The sequence below is a fragment of the Dromiciops gliroides genome, chromosome 5 (genome assembly GCF_019393635.1).
Source record: "Dromiciops gliroides isolate mDroGli1 chromosome 5, mDroGli1.pri, whole genome shotgun sequence".
NCBI classification, from domain to species: Eukaryota; Metazoa; Chordata; class Mammalia; order Microbiotheria; family Microbiotheriidae; genus Dromiciops; species Dromiciops gliroides.
In genome coordinates this window covers 178,802,016-178,820,307 of record NC_057865.1, presented here as the reverse complement: position 1 = coordinate 178,820,307, position 18,292 = coordinate 178,802,016, and the positions used below count along the sequence as shown (strand labels likewise).

The following is an 18,292-nucleotide window of genomic DNA, read 5'->3' as shown; positions in this document are numbered from 1 at the left end:
AAACAAAAAAGAAACTTTCTTCTTTTTCAATAAATCATAAAAGAGAATTGTCCAGAACTACCCAGTTGAAAGAGTGCTAGAGTTGAAATCAGGAATACCTGGTTCAAATCCTGCTTCAGACACTCACTAGCTATGTGACCCTGGGCAAGTTCATTTAATCTTTATGCCTCAGTTCCCTCATATGTAAAATGGCACCTACCTCCCTGGGTTGTCATGAGGATTAAGTGAGATAACATATGTAAAGTGCTTTACAAGTCTTAAAGTGGAATACGATAGCTAATTCTTATATATTGGATCCAGAAGGCAAAGTGATGACTGATATGAACAGGTTTATGGTCAGAAGGAAATGCCAGATATAAAACAGTAAGTAATATGATAATCAATATGCAGAGTTCTTAGGTGAAAGGGAAAAAAAAATCTTCACATAACCAAGAATCCAACTCAGAAATAAAGATTATTACGGAAACAAAAAGAAAAGATTGGAATAAGAAATACTAAGCAATAATTGTGTTATACACAAACATAACTTATATGAGAAAATTGAGAATTTAAAGTGGGAAATGGACATAAGGCAAGGCTGACTTCTAAGCAATCCTGTTGAGAAAAGGTAGACCTGAATAGAGACTGTGAAAGATAAACACATTGGACAAAAGCAACTTAAGAATAAACATGTTTGACCAACTTGAACCTAAGCTATGATCCAGTGTGCACACTCTGGAAAAGGAAAGAAAGACTCATTAAATTTCTACCCTGTTTAAATGTTAATGATGAAACAAAGAAAAATGCTAAATTAATTACCGGAATTTATAGATAGAAAGGTGATCATTCTTAGACATTTCAGCATGTCTTAAATTTAGAGTTTATAGAAAGAAAAATAATAAAAAATAAAGATCTGAAGGGAATATTCAAAACCTTAGATACTATAGACCTGTAGTGATTACTCAGAAAGAATTATCTTTTCATTATATTATATATAACCACATAATATACACACACATACAACTTGGTAAGTAGTATATTTTTCAGTATTGCATGGTACTATCATAAAAACTGATCATGTGGGAGGGTCCAAATAATTCATAAGTGAATGAAGAAATACATCTTTTAAAGTGGAAAGACAAGCAGAATAACATTAGAAATAGTATGTCGGGGCAGCTAGGTGGTGCAGTGGATAGAGCACCGGCCCTAGAGTCAGAAGTACCTGGGTTCAAATCCGGCCTCAGACAGTTAACACTTACTAGCTGTGTGACCCTGGGCAAGTCACTTAACCCCAATTGCCTCACTAAAAAAAAAAAAGGAAAAAAAAAAAGAAATAGTATGTCAAAATTAATATGTACTTAGAAACAAGCTGCATGGAACAGAGATTCACAATGTCACGTGCAATAATACTTTTTTGTACTTTGTATAAAAAATTCATGTTCATTAATGTTTGTCAAGTTATTAATAATAAAAAAGAAAATACAAAACAAAATCACAGATTTTACAGATAATATATAAAACAATATAAAAAACAATACATAAAACTGTGACATCAAAAAGGTAACCAAAGAACTTAAATAGAGAATAAATTATGCCATGCTCAAGAATTATTAAAAGTAAACATTATAGAAATAATAATTATACATAAAACATAATCTCATAATTCTGCATTCATGCCAAGAAAGTTAATGACAGAAAAAAGTCATAAAAAAGCAACACTTTAGTAGTAGCAAAGAGTTTAAAACAAAAGGGAATGGCTGAATTAGTTGTTTTATATGACTATAATGGATTATCCTTTTATTATAAAAATGAAAAATGTAAATAATTTATTTTTAAAAATACATGGAGACATTTGAATGAAATTATCTAGAATGAAGAAATAAGAAGTAGAACAGAAAAGAATACAATGATTTTCATAAGTCAATGAAAATAACATTAAAAGACATTTAGAGAACTGATAAGAAAACACTTCCTTGTTCTTCAGAGGGGTAGATGATTATAGGTGGAGAATGTTGCATACATTTATGTTTAATAAATCAAGTGTCTCATGATATTGTACATCTTGTCTTTGACTTATGAAAAAAAAAACAATTCTATTAACACCTTTATTTGCATCTCCAAGGAGAACTTATGTTATCTTTCCATTTAGCTGAAATGTCCTTTTTCTTCTAATTGTGCTAATAGTGAAAATGCTAACATTTGATATGATTCAAGTATTCATTAGTCTTTATACTGATTATTGGACAAGGGGCTCACATTTAGAGTAACAATGACTAAGTTAATGTTTATCCCAGTTTGTCAATGATACATGATTTCATTAGTGTGACAGCACCTTTCCCCAATACATTTCACAAAGTGTAATTTAATAGATAAGTCAGAGCATTTCTTAAGACTCAGAGAAGTTAAGTGACTTGCACATATGTGGTCGGGAATCAGAGGCAGGATTTGAACCCAAGCTTTCCTGCTGACTCTCAAATTAAAATTTATAGACAGTCTAAATCCTTTGCAATTTTAAGCACTGTCTGCTCCCTTTTGCAGAAGCAGAAAGGTGTGCAAAGGACTAAGGGCCATTATGTCTTTGAAGAACTTCTTTGTCTTTGTTTCATGGGTTGCCACAGCCAAAAAAATCATCAAGAAGTGGTCAGCCTTGGGGCAGCTAGGTGGCGTAGTGGATAGAGCACCAGCCCTGGAGTCAGGAGGACCTGAGTTCAAATCCAGCCTCAGACACTTAACACTTACTAGCTGTGTGACCCTGGGCAAGTCACTTAACCCCAATTCCTCACCAAAATATATATATTTGTGCATCTCAAGAAGTGGTCAGCCAACTGGAATTCTAGGCTTAAGTTGAAGACATTAAGGAACTCATGTCTATACCCCTCTATAGCTGGTTAATTAGCAAGTTGGCCTCGTGTTATCTACTGACTAGGGAACAGGCCAGGCCCAGGGAACAGGCCAGGCAAGTGAAGAACCTGCCCTTCCTTAAATCAAAACACTTGGGACAGTGTAGCTTGGAAGTAGGGCCCTACTGTAAGAGAAAGTTAAAAGTCATGTAAAAGACCAGCAAGATGAGCAAGGAGAGAAAGTTGAGAACCATAGAAAGTTTCTTTAGTGACAAGGAAGATCGATGTGTACTCTCCGAAGAGGATAGCAGCATCAGGGCTCATACATTGAAAGCTTAGAAGAAAAATATGAATTGGTCTCAGGCCATGGAGGTGCTCAAAAAAGGACTTTTATACCCCTCTATACTGGTGACTTTCTTCTTTAAAAATTTTGCAAATTTCAAGTAGATACAAAGAAAGTTTGCTTGATATAATTGACCAGTCATAAGGCTTTAATAAAAACTGAAAAACAATTGTATATCTGTTGGATTCAATGGATAAATTGTTTTCACTTATAGTGTATGCCCACATGGTATATAGTATAGTGTATGCCAATAAGTATGATCCTTGATCATATTTCAAGGAATGGACCATTATATAGGGAAATAATATTGTTAAAAACTGATCAAGTTGAAGATCATACAGTCAGCTTGAAATATAAAATGACTTTCATATTTTCAAAATATTTCCATTATCCCATTCCGAAGTCTATATAAGAAAAGATGATTTTCTGTCACATTTAATTCACAACACTTTCATACAGAAAAGTTATAAACTTTATTTTTATATATAGAAAATATAAACTGATTACAAATGATACTCATATATATAATTCACAAATAATGGTGAATATGGTAGAGAACTTTAACATACTCAATAAGACTTGTCAGATGTACCAGTTATGTTCTAATCACAACAAAAAGAGGCTAAGTAACATTGCAAATGATTTAGACAGTCTATCTCAAACCAGGAAGACCTGGTTTCAAATACTGCCAAAAATCCTTACTCTCTGCATGACCTTTCTACCCTTATACATGCAAGTTACTTAACCTCCCTGGGGCTAAGGTACTTTATGAATATATCCCAATGCATTTAAGACACTCAGGAAAAAAATGATTAAAGAAACTAACATAGTAAATAAACTCAAAGGAAAAGAAAACCTATAGTCCACCTATTGCCTTGAACAAAAGGTATGAATCTGTCTCTGGCTTATTTCAAGTGAGCTGTGTCAAAGGTTACCCACAGGCCATTTGTAGTGATTTATAGCTGTTGTCTGTGGATCTCCTTTTATTTTAATGATAAACTCAATAGAGTCATTAAGGCATTCTTTGTCTTCATGGCAGTGACCAGGAGCATACTTATGTCTTTAAAGAATTCTGAGGGGTGATAGACACTATATATATATATATATATATATATATATATATATATATATATATATATATATATATATATATAGTCAACTGAGGGCAGTATTTATGCTCTGCCTTGAAGACAAAAATTGTTCTTTCTCACTGCATTGAAGATGTCAGACTAGATCTTTTACTCTAGCCATCATTATTATAATGTTGACTCAAAGGTATGTGACAAAGGAAAACTAAGAAAAAGAGAAAAGACAGATATAATCAATCTGGGGAGGGTATTATTTTAATATAAGTAATTAAAATTTATATCAAATCTTTCACTGCATATTCTAAAATACTTCTATTAAGCTAAATAAATTTAAGCCATGAGGCAATTTAAGTTTTATTTATCAGTTGTTCATTTTAGAAAAATTCAATTTAAATAGTTCATAGTGAAATCATTAGTTCATTATTTCATACTCATAATAACCATTTTCATTTTGAAAAATATGTAACATTAAAAGGATAAAGGATTTTTTTACAAAATTTAAATTGGATGGTATTCCAGGCTTTGTATATGATTAGCAGTAGGAACATTTCAGAAATGCTTTAATCCTACTTCTGAACCAATCAGTATCCATAAAGGAGGCTGAGGGCTTCTGTCTGCTATATTAGTTTCTTAATTTTGTATAGTCCTCTGTATTTTCCTGCCTGATGTCAGATCCAAGAATGAACCTTATAAGCCATCTGTACATACTATGGGAAGTGCAAAGTCACCAAACATATACTTCCTATACCTTTATAAAATATGTAATCATGAAGAAGAATGACCAGATCAGGTAAATATTGTCCCCAGCAGATCTCCACTCTAATTTCAAGTAATAAGGCTTAATGTTGTTGTTGTTGTTGTTTGTCCTATGTTCTCAAAGAGCACCATGACATCAAGAGGTGATGTTATGACTTGCAGTGAATTGGATTTAAGTAAGGCAGGGCTGTGCAAAGTCACCAACCTCAGTCTCTTCTCCAGAGATATCTGGGTCCAGTGGTAAAATGTACATCAGGAAGATGGCCCCAGATATTTGAGACAATTGGGGTTAAATAATTTGCCCATGGTCAGAGAGCTAGTAATGTGAAGTGTCTGAGGCTGGATTTGAACTCAGGTATTCCCTAACTCCAGGGCCAGTGCTCTGTCCACTGTGCCACCTAGCTGCCCCAAATAATAGAGCAAAGGAAAGTGAGAGGAAATTATGTTCTAACAAAAAAAAAAGGCAGTCAAGAAGAGAAAAGAATATGATAATTTTGACTGTCTACAAGAGATAGAGATGACAGAGACAGAGATAGAGACACAGAGAGATAGAGATAGAGAGAGATGACAGAGATGGAGATAGAGATCTTTCTTATGTATGAGGATGGAGGGATAGTAGAGGCAAAGCATAGAAAGAGAAATTCCTTTTATTATGATAAAAATAAAATTAGTGTCTCTTTCTACCCCTCCCAACTGGATTTGAAGTGGCAACCCCTTACCTAACAAATCTGCATGATGAGCCATTATTGCTGGATAGCATATCAGCCTCTAAGATTTGCAAAACCTCCTTCAGACTGTATCTCAGAAACATCCTTTCCTCCACAGTTTAAAAAAAAATGGACTACTTCCCCAGAGAATGAGTAGTCATGCAGAGAGTAAGGATTTGAGGCAGGATTTGAAACCAGGTCTCCCTGGTTTCAAATATTATAGCAGGTCTCATAAAATCATTTGCAAAATAGGTATACCTAAGTAAATTAATTTTCTCTTATATTAATTTCTTAGAGTATTAGATTAATGCAAATGATTATTTAATATTGGATGTTGCCTACAAAGGGAATCATAATATCTTTTTTTTTTTTTTTGGTGGGGTAATGAGGGTTAAGTGACTTGCCCAGGGTCACAAAGCTAGTAAGTGTCAAGTGTCTGACGCCGGCTTTGAACTCAGGTACTCCTGAATCCAGGGCTGGTGCTCTATCCACTGTGCCACCTAGCTGCCCCCATAATATCTTTTAAGATATAATTAACATCAAGGCTAAGTATAGATAGATACCTGATTATTTATATGTCTTAAGGTTCTAAATATTTTGCCTCATTTATTTATATTCTCTGGGATTATGACTATCATTTTCCACTCCCCAGTTCCAGTCATGTTGCAGGAAAACTGAATGAAGTCTACTTATGACTGTCTACTATAGTTACTTTCTGTTCACTATGTGATCTAAAACTTCTAAATCCCATATCTTCTACCAGTTGTACTTCCAAGATCTCGTCTCACACATAAGAGAAACTATTAGATCATGTGTGATACTGACTGTAGTTTCTTGGTATTTGGACTACTTTTTCTGTTTGCTCGCAGTCTTTTCTTTTTCTTTGGATATGACAATTCCCGAATTTGGCTATGACATTTACTGGGCCTTTTTATTTGGGATTTCTTTCAGAAGGGGATCAGTAGCTATTTTCTATTTTCATATGCTCTCTGGTTCTGCCTTCCAGGCAATTTTCATTTATGATTTCTTGAAATATAGCGTCCAGACTTCCCCCCCCCAATCATTATCTCTAGAGGTTCCAAGGAATCTTCAATGATTCTTCTTTAATCTATTTTCCAGGTCAGTTGTTATTATTTTTTTAGTAGAACAATGAGGATTAAGCCCAGGGTCACACAGCTAGTAAATGTCATGTATCTGAGGCTGGATTTGAACTCAGGTCCTCCTGAATCCAGGGCTGGTGCTTTATCAACTGCACCACCTAGCTGCTCCCCAGGTCAGTTCTTTTTAATAGAATATATGTTCTCTTCTACTTTTTTCAATCTTTTGATTTTGATCTCTTTCTTACTGTCTCATGGAATTCTTGATTTGTTTGGTTTAAGTTTTAAAACTTTCCATTTCTAATTCAATTTTTTCCTCCAGATTTTTACTTCATTTTTAAAGCTAATTTCATTTCTTTTATTTATTTATGTAGGCCTCATGAAAATCCATTTTTTTTCTTTTGAGTCATCACTTACATTATTCATAGAGTTACTTGCTCCTTATTTTAGAACATCTCTAGATGTAAAATTAGTTTTTATATTGGTTGGTATTTTCTTTGATTTACTCATCTCTCCAGCTTTAATTCATGAATTGGGGATTTGTGCCCAGGTCAGGTTCTCTGCTACATTTTTGAGTGTAGTGACCTTCACTACTTTCTCCCGCCATAGGTTTCCTATGTTCCTTCACTGACCTCTATCTCTTAGAGTTAAGCCCTCCTGAATATTTGAGGTTCAAAGCACTGTATCTTCAGGGCCCTCCTTGGCATCTAAAGACAGAGTGCTCCTGACCTTGGATAGCTCTTCGTTCTAGACTTTCCTGGTCAGCATGTTGTCATGCCACTGTGGTCACTGTTACTTCTAGGGTTTCCACATCACTTGCGTTGAAGCTTTCTGATCTCCCTGTTTCTTTTTCAGGGGGGGTCCCTCTAGTCTTGCTGCATTTGGACACAAAGTATTGTAGATTACAAGTATCTCTTATCCTTCTCTGGTTGTACTGAGAAGCTGCAGATTTGGCTCCTACAATGGCACAAGCTTTACTGGGGCCATTTTTCCATTTGCCTGTGGGCTTCTGGCTGATATTTTATATAATTTCTGGAGTAGAAGAAATCACTTGTTTCTCACTGGATTTCACAAATGTTTTTTGATCGCACGAAATTTCCATGTTTTTTTCTGGAATAAGTTATATGGAAGCCAAGTAGTGTCCCTCTGTTGAAGTAGCCATCTTTTCCAGGAGTCTCCATTTTTGTGCAACATTTTTCAGTAGTGTTCTTCATAGAAAATGAAGAGGAACATCCATATTTCCACTTGTCCTTTCTGCTATATACCTATTAACTCCATGCCACCTAGCTCTCACCCCTGGAATTTTACTGAAACTGCTCTCTAAAAGGTCCTATGAATAACCTACTCTTTACTAATTCCTCTCCGCTCCCCAATATTAATTCTTCATGATCTCTTTGTAGCATTTTGAACAGTTTATAACTAAAGGACACAAGTTTACAAGCTAATGGATAGCTTCTGCTATCTTCAGATGTCTCAGGATATCCTGGTTTTCCTATGTCCCTAACTAATTCTCTGTATCTTTTGCTTCCTTCCTTCCTTTCTTTCTTTCTTTCTTTCTTTCTTTCTTTCTTTCTTTCTTTCTTTCTTTCTTTCTTTCTTTCTTTCTTTCTTTCTTTCTTTCTTTTTCTTTCTCTTTCTTTCTTTCTCTCTCTTTCTTTCTCTCTCTTTCTTTCTTTCTTTCTTTCTTTCTTTCTTTCTTTCTTTCTTTCTTCATTCATTCCTTTATCTGTTTGTTTATTTGCTTATTTATCTGTTCATTTATTTATTTGTTTCTTTCTTTCTTTGTTTGTTTCTTTATTTTTGCCATTTGTTAAGTTATCTGTTCCCAAGGTTTTATATTTGATTCGATTCTCTTTTTCCTAGATAACCTTTCTTGGAAAATGCACTCATATTTATGGCTACAACTATGTCCCTTCATTGAGCTGTTTGATTTAATTGTGAAAGAAAGTGTGTGCATTGTGTGGAGACAAACATTTTGGCAGTAAATTCACAAAGGAACTTATTGTCCTCTGAATTGTTAAGTAGTAGCAATACTACTTTATTAAGTAGGACTTTATTTTTACATGTAGGTGTTTTTAATAGCACTTCTTTTACTTCAGTTACTCCAACCCACACCCCCCCCAAAAGAAAAAGAAGAGGGAAAGAGGGAAAGAAGGAAGTTAAGGGGGAAAAAAGGAGAGGAAAAGGGAGAGAGAGCTAAAGAGGGGAAGAGGAAAAGAAGGAGGGATGGAAAGAAGGAAGGGAGGGAGGAAGGAATAGAGAGAGGGAGGGAAGAAGGAAGGGAAATATGGGAAGGAATAAAGGGAGGGAGGGGGGAAAGAATTGGAAGGAATAAATTATGAGGATAGGAGGACCTGGGAGGGAGGAACTGGAAGACAATAAAATATTCAGAAAGCAAAGTTAAATTTTTATCATTGTGATGAGGGTCATCTTGTCTCTGCCCCATTCCCTTCTCACCTATTGGATTTTGTATATTAATAGGCAGCAATAACTCATTAGAGCTAGTATAACCAGGGATCATAGATTTGGTGTTAGAAGAAACCTCCAAATTCATCTAGCCCAGTTTTCTCATTTTTACAGATGAGGAAAATGAAGCCCAGAAAAGTAAAATGTCTTATTCAAGGTCACTGCCCAAGTAAATGGCAAACATACGATTTGAACTTAGATTTTCTACTGTGTTGCTGCCTTCTCTTCTAGATGACTGGCTGCTATGCCAAAGACTTTACCCTGCTAGAACAATATCATAACACTGGGAGACTGAGTTAAGAACAGTTGACCACCAAGGACATTCTGTAAATACCTTCAGCTCTCTAGAATCAGTTGTGTGTTTTTTTTTTAATAGGGAAAATACATTATAAAAATCTATCTTTTATTGATTTTAATTGTTTTTGTTACATGGGCATAATTGATTCCAATCCCCAATCCTCATTTATAAGACTAGAGAAGTATCTCTCATTTAAACATTTATACAATTGTGTTACAAATGCTTAAAAAGGCATCTGCTTAATTACCTAGCTATTTAAGATAACTATCAACTATATACAGATAAAAAAGAAAGGAAGAGGCTAACCACAGGTTATTTTAGCTTAGAATTATAGAAACAAAAAAGAAAAACTATTTCGTTCAGTGTCAGGCTGACTACTCCATATCTAGCATAGATATACCCCACTCAGAAAGTGATGAAAATGATAACAGACCAAATTCACAGTTTAACTTTGTGGAATGTTTCTCCTATAATGAAGGCATCTTGGAGGATATAGCATATCAATAGCATCCATCTCAAAGTCATAAAATTATCATCTCACAGGAGACTGAAAGGTAGGGGAATAATCTAGCACCTGCTCACAAGAAGGTACATAGCAACTGCATATGGAGAAAAATGAGGGAAAGTATGGCTGGTATTTAGCTGATACATCAAACGGTGTTCAGTGTAACAGAACAGAACAAGGTAAAGAATCTATGTAAGAAATAGAACCCACAAAGACATCAGACTCATAAATTTTAGGACAGATTATGAATGAAATCTAATTCTTGACAAAAAAAGAGGAAATAAATCCTCTCATTTAAAAATACTACTTTAACACTGTTGCTTTATAGAGATATGACATGTGCCTAGTCCTATATAGTGAATAAAATAATTTGACATCAATTGGCAGACCTAAAGGGCTCTGGGCATAAGCCAACAAGAGTAGAATTTTCTGGGAAACTCTTGCTTTTTGGAAATTGTATCCCTGCCAATGCTACTACCATCTAGCATCCTTAAATGCAAGATGAAATCTGGAAACATTAAAAAAAGGTGATGGGTACACTAAGCTACAAAATATTATCACACTATGACCATTGTGTACTGAAGTTGCTACTTGGTTTGATACCTTTGATTAGTACCACTAGAGCAAAAATATCCCAGAAAACGGAGCATGTGTGTTTCTCTTTCTCTCTCTCTCTCTCTCTCTCTCTCTCTCTCTCTCTCTCTCTCTCTCGCCCTCCCGCCCTCCCGCCCTCCTTCCCTCCTTCCCTCTCCCCTCCCTCTCACATGCAGACACATGGCCGCACAAAGTTCTTCAACCATGCTTCTGTGAAGGAGAATCAAATAAGGAGAAAATAAAGTCCAAATTCTTGCTTGTGAATTGGTACCAATATTTGTTTGGATATTGCAGCTGAAAAGAATCTGATTGTGTCTGGTCAGCTAGTTAGGGCTGTTTCTGGTTTGTCAGAAACACATTTCTTTTCCTTGTCACATCCCCCAGGTGCTACTGCTGAGCAAATGGTAACATCACTGTCAGAAGTATTTGAAAAGAACAAAAAAATTGATTTGGACAATCTGTGTGCTGTTGCCATTGATGGAGACACAACTGCGACTGGGGTTAGGCCTAGGGTCATAGCAAGGTTAAAAGAAAAGCACCCAGGAATTTTCTCTTGTCATCATATTTTTCACACTGAACCACTCTTGGTTTTGCAGATGCTGCAGACAATGTAAAATATTTTGTCAAGTATCAAGACACCCTTGATAGTATTTACAGACTTTCCCAGAAATCCACCTAAGATAAAAAGAATCTGCCAATGGAAAAGTATATAAAATGTTCTTTGAAAAAAACCCAATGAATTACAACATATTCATTCTTGGTCACTCTTAACAGTTGGCTATGTGTGTAATCATCAAATTTTTCACAAAACCTGAGTATAAATTCTCTTCTCAAGAGGAACAGTTTGAGCTGGAGAAATATTAACATATCAGAGCCAATATTTTTTACAGCCTATTATTTGTGGCAAAGAAAAATATGATGCTAAAAAATTCAACTATCACCAAAAACAATAGTTATATCTTGTCTAAATAATTAAAATGGTCAATTTTGAATATATAGAAAGCCGATCTAAATAGCAAGACACATCTCAACTGAGAGAATCAGGCACACCATGTCAGTTCTATGTGTTTGAATAGTGAATCTTTGGCAAAGACATTTGTCAAGATATAAAAAATGGGCTTAGAAAGAAAATATTCAAGTGTAAGAAATTCAAGGAACAATGCTTGCCAAACTCTTTAATTAAAGCACTTGTTTTCATTCTTATAACAGAGGTTGAGATTAATGCTTTTCATGCATTTAAACAGAACTGCTATTGCAGTAAAGTTCAAGCTTCCAAACTTTTCAGATGTAGATGTTTACCAATATTTGGTCACAGACTCAGCTGTGGGGACATGGGTGAGGGAGGCGGGTGTTTCTGGACAGCTGAACATATTTTCTTAGGTTTGACAATAAAAATTGAGTTGAAGCTAGGATTCAAAGACAACAGAATCTTAAAGACTTTCTAAATACACAATTGTGCCTTGATCAATTTTACTTAACTTTAGAAGGTTTTCTACATGCTGACGACCCTAATTCTACACCAGCCAGCCTTTGGCAAAGTAGGCTGTGAAAAACAAATGTTTCTTTGCTCACAACTGTTAAAATGAGGTGGCGCCAAAAAATAAAAATTGAACTAATGACAATATGTCAGGCACTGATGCAAACACACCTCAAACAGCCAACACAAGACCCAAGGAGGCATAACCCTTCATGTAATACTATTCATGTTCTGTAATGCAAATTTGCAATATGCTGGATTTCTTCTCATGTTTTCAGGCTCCTAGAACACAATTCCTTTATGCATTCAGTATTCGGGGTTTTACTGTAAGTCCTCTAAAGGTTTCTTTATCATTTAATATTATAAATAATTGTGTTTCAAGGCTAGAGTTCAAAGCTCAGTATAGCACTCATACACTACCACAGGCAGGTCAGGTGACCTTTCTCCAATTCTCCTCTCTCTGGTGCTGAGGACAGACAAAGTGATATGTCTGTCATACGCCATTACCATTAGAACAGAATCTTGTTCTTTTATTACAACTGAACTCTGCCGGATTTCTCAGCAGGAATGCTAAGTGAAATCAATGTCTTGGATTTCCAGGCTGAGCTTGGAGGTCACAGCCACTCTATCATTTCTCAGCATTATCCTTTCTCTCTCTCTCTCTTGTGCACTCCCTGAGCCTCCAACTGGCACACAGCAGATTGAAAACAGCATGCATCAGAGGACTCATGCTGCACAATTTTACAGTCTTTTGGAGCCCCCTCATTTCGGTCCCCCCCTTCTATTTTTGCAAATTGCAAATAAGTTTTGTTTGTGTCCTTCTCTAGAGTTGTGAGTCAAAGGCAAAGAAACACTTAAGAATAAGGGTAAACAATGAAATTTAAAGAAAAAGGTTGATTTTGACAGCTGCCAACAAGACCATTTTGTTTATACCACCAGTTGGATAAGCTTTAAAATGCCATTGTTACAACCAATAAATGCTGCTTCCCTGTCAGACCATCAATTCAGTTTATTTCAGGTAAGTCTACAGATAACAGAGGGATCTTGAATGTACAACTCTTTTTTTATAATCTGCTAGATATATAAATCCCCCCTCCCCCAAAAGCACATAAAACTATATACTCCAGCACAAATAATTGCTTCAAAAAGAAAGAAAAAAATAACAATTACTAGTTTTATCTGAGGCAAAATAAGTGTCCATAAAGATTTTTAAAAAGCTTTTTGAAGCCAAAATGTGCCACAAATGTCAACTTCTGCCAAAAGAACTAGATCCATTTAATACAACAGTGCCTGGCTTTAAAAATTATTATTATTTATTATTATTATTTGACTATACAATTCATTTAAATGACCATTATAAAATTTATTTGTCTGGCTATTTTTAATTTATGCAGTTTTACTGCTTGACTTCAGGCTAAGACTATTGTCAGTTTAAGGAATCTATTATGACAAGACAAGAAGATGTGACAGCATGCTAGAAGAAACTAAAGCAAAAGAGGACAAATTTTCAAACCTCACTCTCACTTACATTGGGATATCTACCCTTTCCTAACCAATCTCCAATAAAATCCTTGTTTATTTTACAACAATTAAAGGTAGAGAATGCTTTCAATCCACAATTATGATCACTTCTCATAAACCACTTATAAAATCAATTAAGAACTTCTATTCTAAGCACTTGAATTTATATTATCGTTAAAACCTTAGCATAAGCCTGAAAACAAAAGAAATCAAAACTTCATGCTCATGTAGCTTATAAAAAGCATGCTCTGCTCTTTTATTTCACTAATGTTAAAGAAGGGAGTGACTACAGACCTATAAAATCAAGACTATAAAACTATAGCAGATCTAAACATGATTGCAAATTCCCATCTTATTTAGAATGCTGGATTTGGAGTCAGACAAACTGAATTTGAATACTAGCTGCTTATTAGCTGTGTGATTTTGAGCAAATCACTTAACCTTTCTGGGTCTCAGTTGTTTATTTTTAAAATGAAGGGATTAGACTATGTGATTTCAAAGACGGTTTTCACCCTACAATACTGTGATCATATCTCAAATGTCTACAGGGTTGGCTCTGTGATTGAAAGGGGGCCTGAGAATAACAATTCCTATCCCTAGAAGCTCATGATATAGTCTCTGAGTCCCATCAAAGCAAACCATTTGATCATATCTGATTCTTGTATTTATGTGCTTGAGTGTATATGTTCCATAAATGCTTTTTTATTGAATAAATCATCTATGGATTGGTTACTAGGGTTGTCTTAGGATCATAGGATTATAGATTTCTACATAGAAGGAACCCTAGGGGTCTTGTAGTACAACCCCTCACTGTAAAGTTGCAGCTCAAGGTCATCTGAAAAGTAAGTAGAACTGGGATTCCAACACACATCCTCTGATTCCACTTTTAGCAGTCTTTCAGCTATATCCCATTGCCCTCAACATAGCAACATAAATGGGTGGGGAAAGAGAGATTTAAATTTATAAAACAATTACTTAGTAAGAAGAACTTTTTAAAGGGCAATTCAAAAGAGAATATCTTAAAGCAATGTATCAACATGAGAATATGCAAACAGGAAATTTCATAAACAAAGCAAGAAAAAACACATACCAGTACCTTACTTTCACGCAAAATGACCTACTCTTCTCTGTGTAAATGCCCATATTTTGCTGATATGACTAGCCTTTTCAATGAATGTTAAATTATGTGTGCAAAACCTACAGATAATTACTGAAAACTCTGCTGGTCCATCTGTACACCAGAACTTCACAGAGACAATTATACTCACAAGACTGATTTATATTTAGTGACTGTAATTCCTATTACATAACTTTCTTTCAAAGACTTTGGCAATGCATTTAAACATTAGCTTCATTCACAGAAGTATGAGGTTAATGAAAACAGAGCATAATCATAAATGCAGGTGTTTACTCCCAAACACCATAGTGGAAATACTTTTTGGAGGGACTGTATTACTAATATCTATAATAACATACAAATATTTAATATATAAAGACATGTGCATGTGAATATGATCCCATACAAATGCAATTGTGTATTTCATATGATGTATTTTGGTCTGGATCTGTGATTTTATACATGTAAGAGAATCACAGTGCAGTAAGGAAATTCTAGCTAGCATTGCTGATCAGCAACAATTCCACAACTATGAATTTTAAAACACTGTTGGGATGTTGAAAATTTAAGTACTTGCCCAGGGTCACATGACCAGAGGTCTTTCTGACTGTAAGGGTAGCTTTTTATCCATGACTACAAAGTATAGGTAATGCCTACCTACACAAATATGATGTCTTGAGCATCATCTGTCCTAATGCTATTGGTGGCACCACAATCCTTCCATTCATTCTGATTCACAATAGTAAAAGTCTTTTTTTTTTTTTTTTTGGTGAGGAAATTGGGGTTAAGTGACTTGCCCAGGATCACACAGCTAAGTCATTCTTAACTTCATTCTTTCTTATCTCACATATCTAATCATTTGCCAAATGTTTTTTTCTACTTGCAGCTTATCAATTTTTATATCTGTTTCTTTTTCTCCACTCACATAACCACCACACTAATACAAGCTTTCATCACTTATCACCTGGACTATTATAATAGCCTCCTAATTGGCTTTCTTGCCTTGTCTTTTCCTCTCCAATCTATCCTCTACACAACTACCAAAGTCATATTCATAAAGCACAGATCAGATCATATAACTCCCTTCCTTAAAAAAACTCCAATGGTTTCCTATTGCCTTTGGGATCAAATATGAAATTCTTTTTTGGCATTTAAAACATTTCCTAACCTTTCCAATCTTGTTATATGTGATTCCTTTTCTTGAAGTTTTTGGTCTGACTGAACTGGCCTTCTCAATGATTCTCACACATGGCATTCCTTTTCTTCTCTCCATTCCTGGAATGTATTCCATCCTCACTTCTGGCCCTTAAAATTACAAGTCTCCTTAAAAGCTCAGTGCTTAGAGCATAGCTGGTATTAAATAAATGCTTAGTGGTTAACTAATCCATAGATTTGCATCCTAGATCTATTCCACTTATTATCTGACATTGAATAAGTCACTTAGCTTTTCTATACCTCACTTACCCTCTTAATAAAATGAAGTGAAATAATTAAATGTTTATTATTTTTCCCTCAGGTATTTTCAATGGTTTTTGTTTGTTTTTAAAAGAAAGATAATTCTTTAATATAGAAATCCTCCCCTCTGTTGAGAAGCAGCAGTGTAGTGGATAGAGAGCTGATTTGAAGCCAGGAAACCAGAAGTTCTCTGAAAGATACTGGCTTTGTGACCCTGGGCAAATTACAACCTCTCAGTGCTCTAGTTAATCTCTAAGTTATAGAGAAGGTACCAAACTGCATTGGTAGAAGGAATTGTATCTTTCAGACATTTTTTATGTCAGTGAAATCCTAAGTCCAGCCCCTATTCTCCTTCTGTTAACACTACTTTGACTTCTTTCTCTGTATATGTAATTTGAGATGGAGAGGTAGGTAGCTATCCAGATAATTCACATGTAAACCACGTTGCTTTTGATCTAGTATTTGATCTACTTGTATAGCTCTGAGGCAAAATTGTTCTTTTGGTAGCTAAATTATTTGACATTATCTCAAATCTCTACTTAATTCTAGATATCAATACATATATTTAAAAAGCACAAATGGGAATTAGATTATAATGAAGGAGGAATCTTGTTGAAAAGTCAACTCAAAGTGATTTCTGTTTACTCTCTCTTTCACTAAAAACTTTAATGTTTAATGTGCTCAAACAACTTAATTTACTAATCCTTATAAATTGTTTCTAAATGTATCTCTGACATTCCTGGGTCTAAATTTTTTATTTTCTATAAATCATAATGAAATTGAGAAGTTAATATAGCAAAGGCACAGTTTGTTCTTCTCCATTTCCTTTAAATTTTCCTGATGCTTTTTCTTCTTTTATCCTTGAACTTATTGTTGATTCCAAAAGTTAAACATTCTCCTATGATTATCACCTGTTACTGTTCATCCTCCGTTCTCAAGGAGGACCAATGACATCAGGAGGGTGATCTCTTGACTAACAAGTGAAGTGGATTTAAGTGAGGCAGAGTCATCCGAGTCCAGTGGTAAGACATAGGTTACCACCTTTAACTGTATGCACACACACATGTTTATATAGACTTAATTACATAGACATTATTTCTAATTTAAAATTTTGTGTTTAGGCTGGCCAATTATTTATAATCTTACTAAATGACATAATAACCAAGGTTGGCAGAATTTATCTACTAAATTATTTGTCCTTCTGATACAGGTCAAATTACATAAGAATGTAAGCTATTTGAAATCAAGGACTATATTATTTTGGATGTCTGTGGTTAGCACAATGTTTCTTACATATAAAGCACTTAGTAAATATTAATTAAGTCTAAGGCATTTGTATATAAATGGCATTATTTCACTGTCAACCTTGAGATATCTTCTTTTTTACTTATGTATAGTGAAATTTTTATTTTAGGTTACCATTTTTCTTGACCTCTTATGTTCTTGAGCCAAGGTCTGGGCCAAGGTTTGCAGAGAGAATATTAATTTCAATACCAGCCCAAACTAAACAAGTAAAAAGAAGCTGGTGCAAGAAAAAAAGTAATATGATTCATTCAAAGACAAATATAGGGGGGCAATGGGTAAATACAATGTTTTATGTCATCAGTGCTACTGCTCTATTATGTAATCATGGGTATTTGCAAGTAGTTCAACTTGCCTTTTACCATCAGCTTGGTAAGAGCTAAGAGATATGAGTTCATTTATTGCCTTTGTCATTCACTTATTGTGCTCTCTAAGTCAATTCGTTTGATGGTTTTGTGCTCCCCCACCCCTACGTAAAATAGAAGAAGTGATAATCCTAATCATTATTCTAGGATATTATAGAGAGAAAGAAAAAGAAAATCTCCAAAGCAATTTATGTATCTAGAATAAAAAATAGTGCTTTTGTATACAAGTGCTTCTGTACATTCTGTGTATTTGTGTATGTGCAGACACACATATTCTAACCAAGTTTGACACTACATTGAATTGTAGCTAGCATTTATTATCTAGTACTGGAACGTGTTAAATATTTTTTCTAAGATACATAGCAGCCAATCTTTAAATGAA

At 34.7% G+C, this 18,292-nt stretch overlaps 1 protein-coding gene across 5 annotated transcripts in view; it reads right to left on the bottom strand.

The window, feature by feature from the left end:
• SOX5 (SRY-box transcription factor 5) overlaps positions 1-18,292 on the bottom strand; it is a 503,326-nt gene that overhangs the window by 72,489 nt on the left and 412,545 nt on the right. The gene's annotated exons all lie outside the window — the stretch shown is intronic.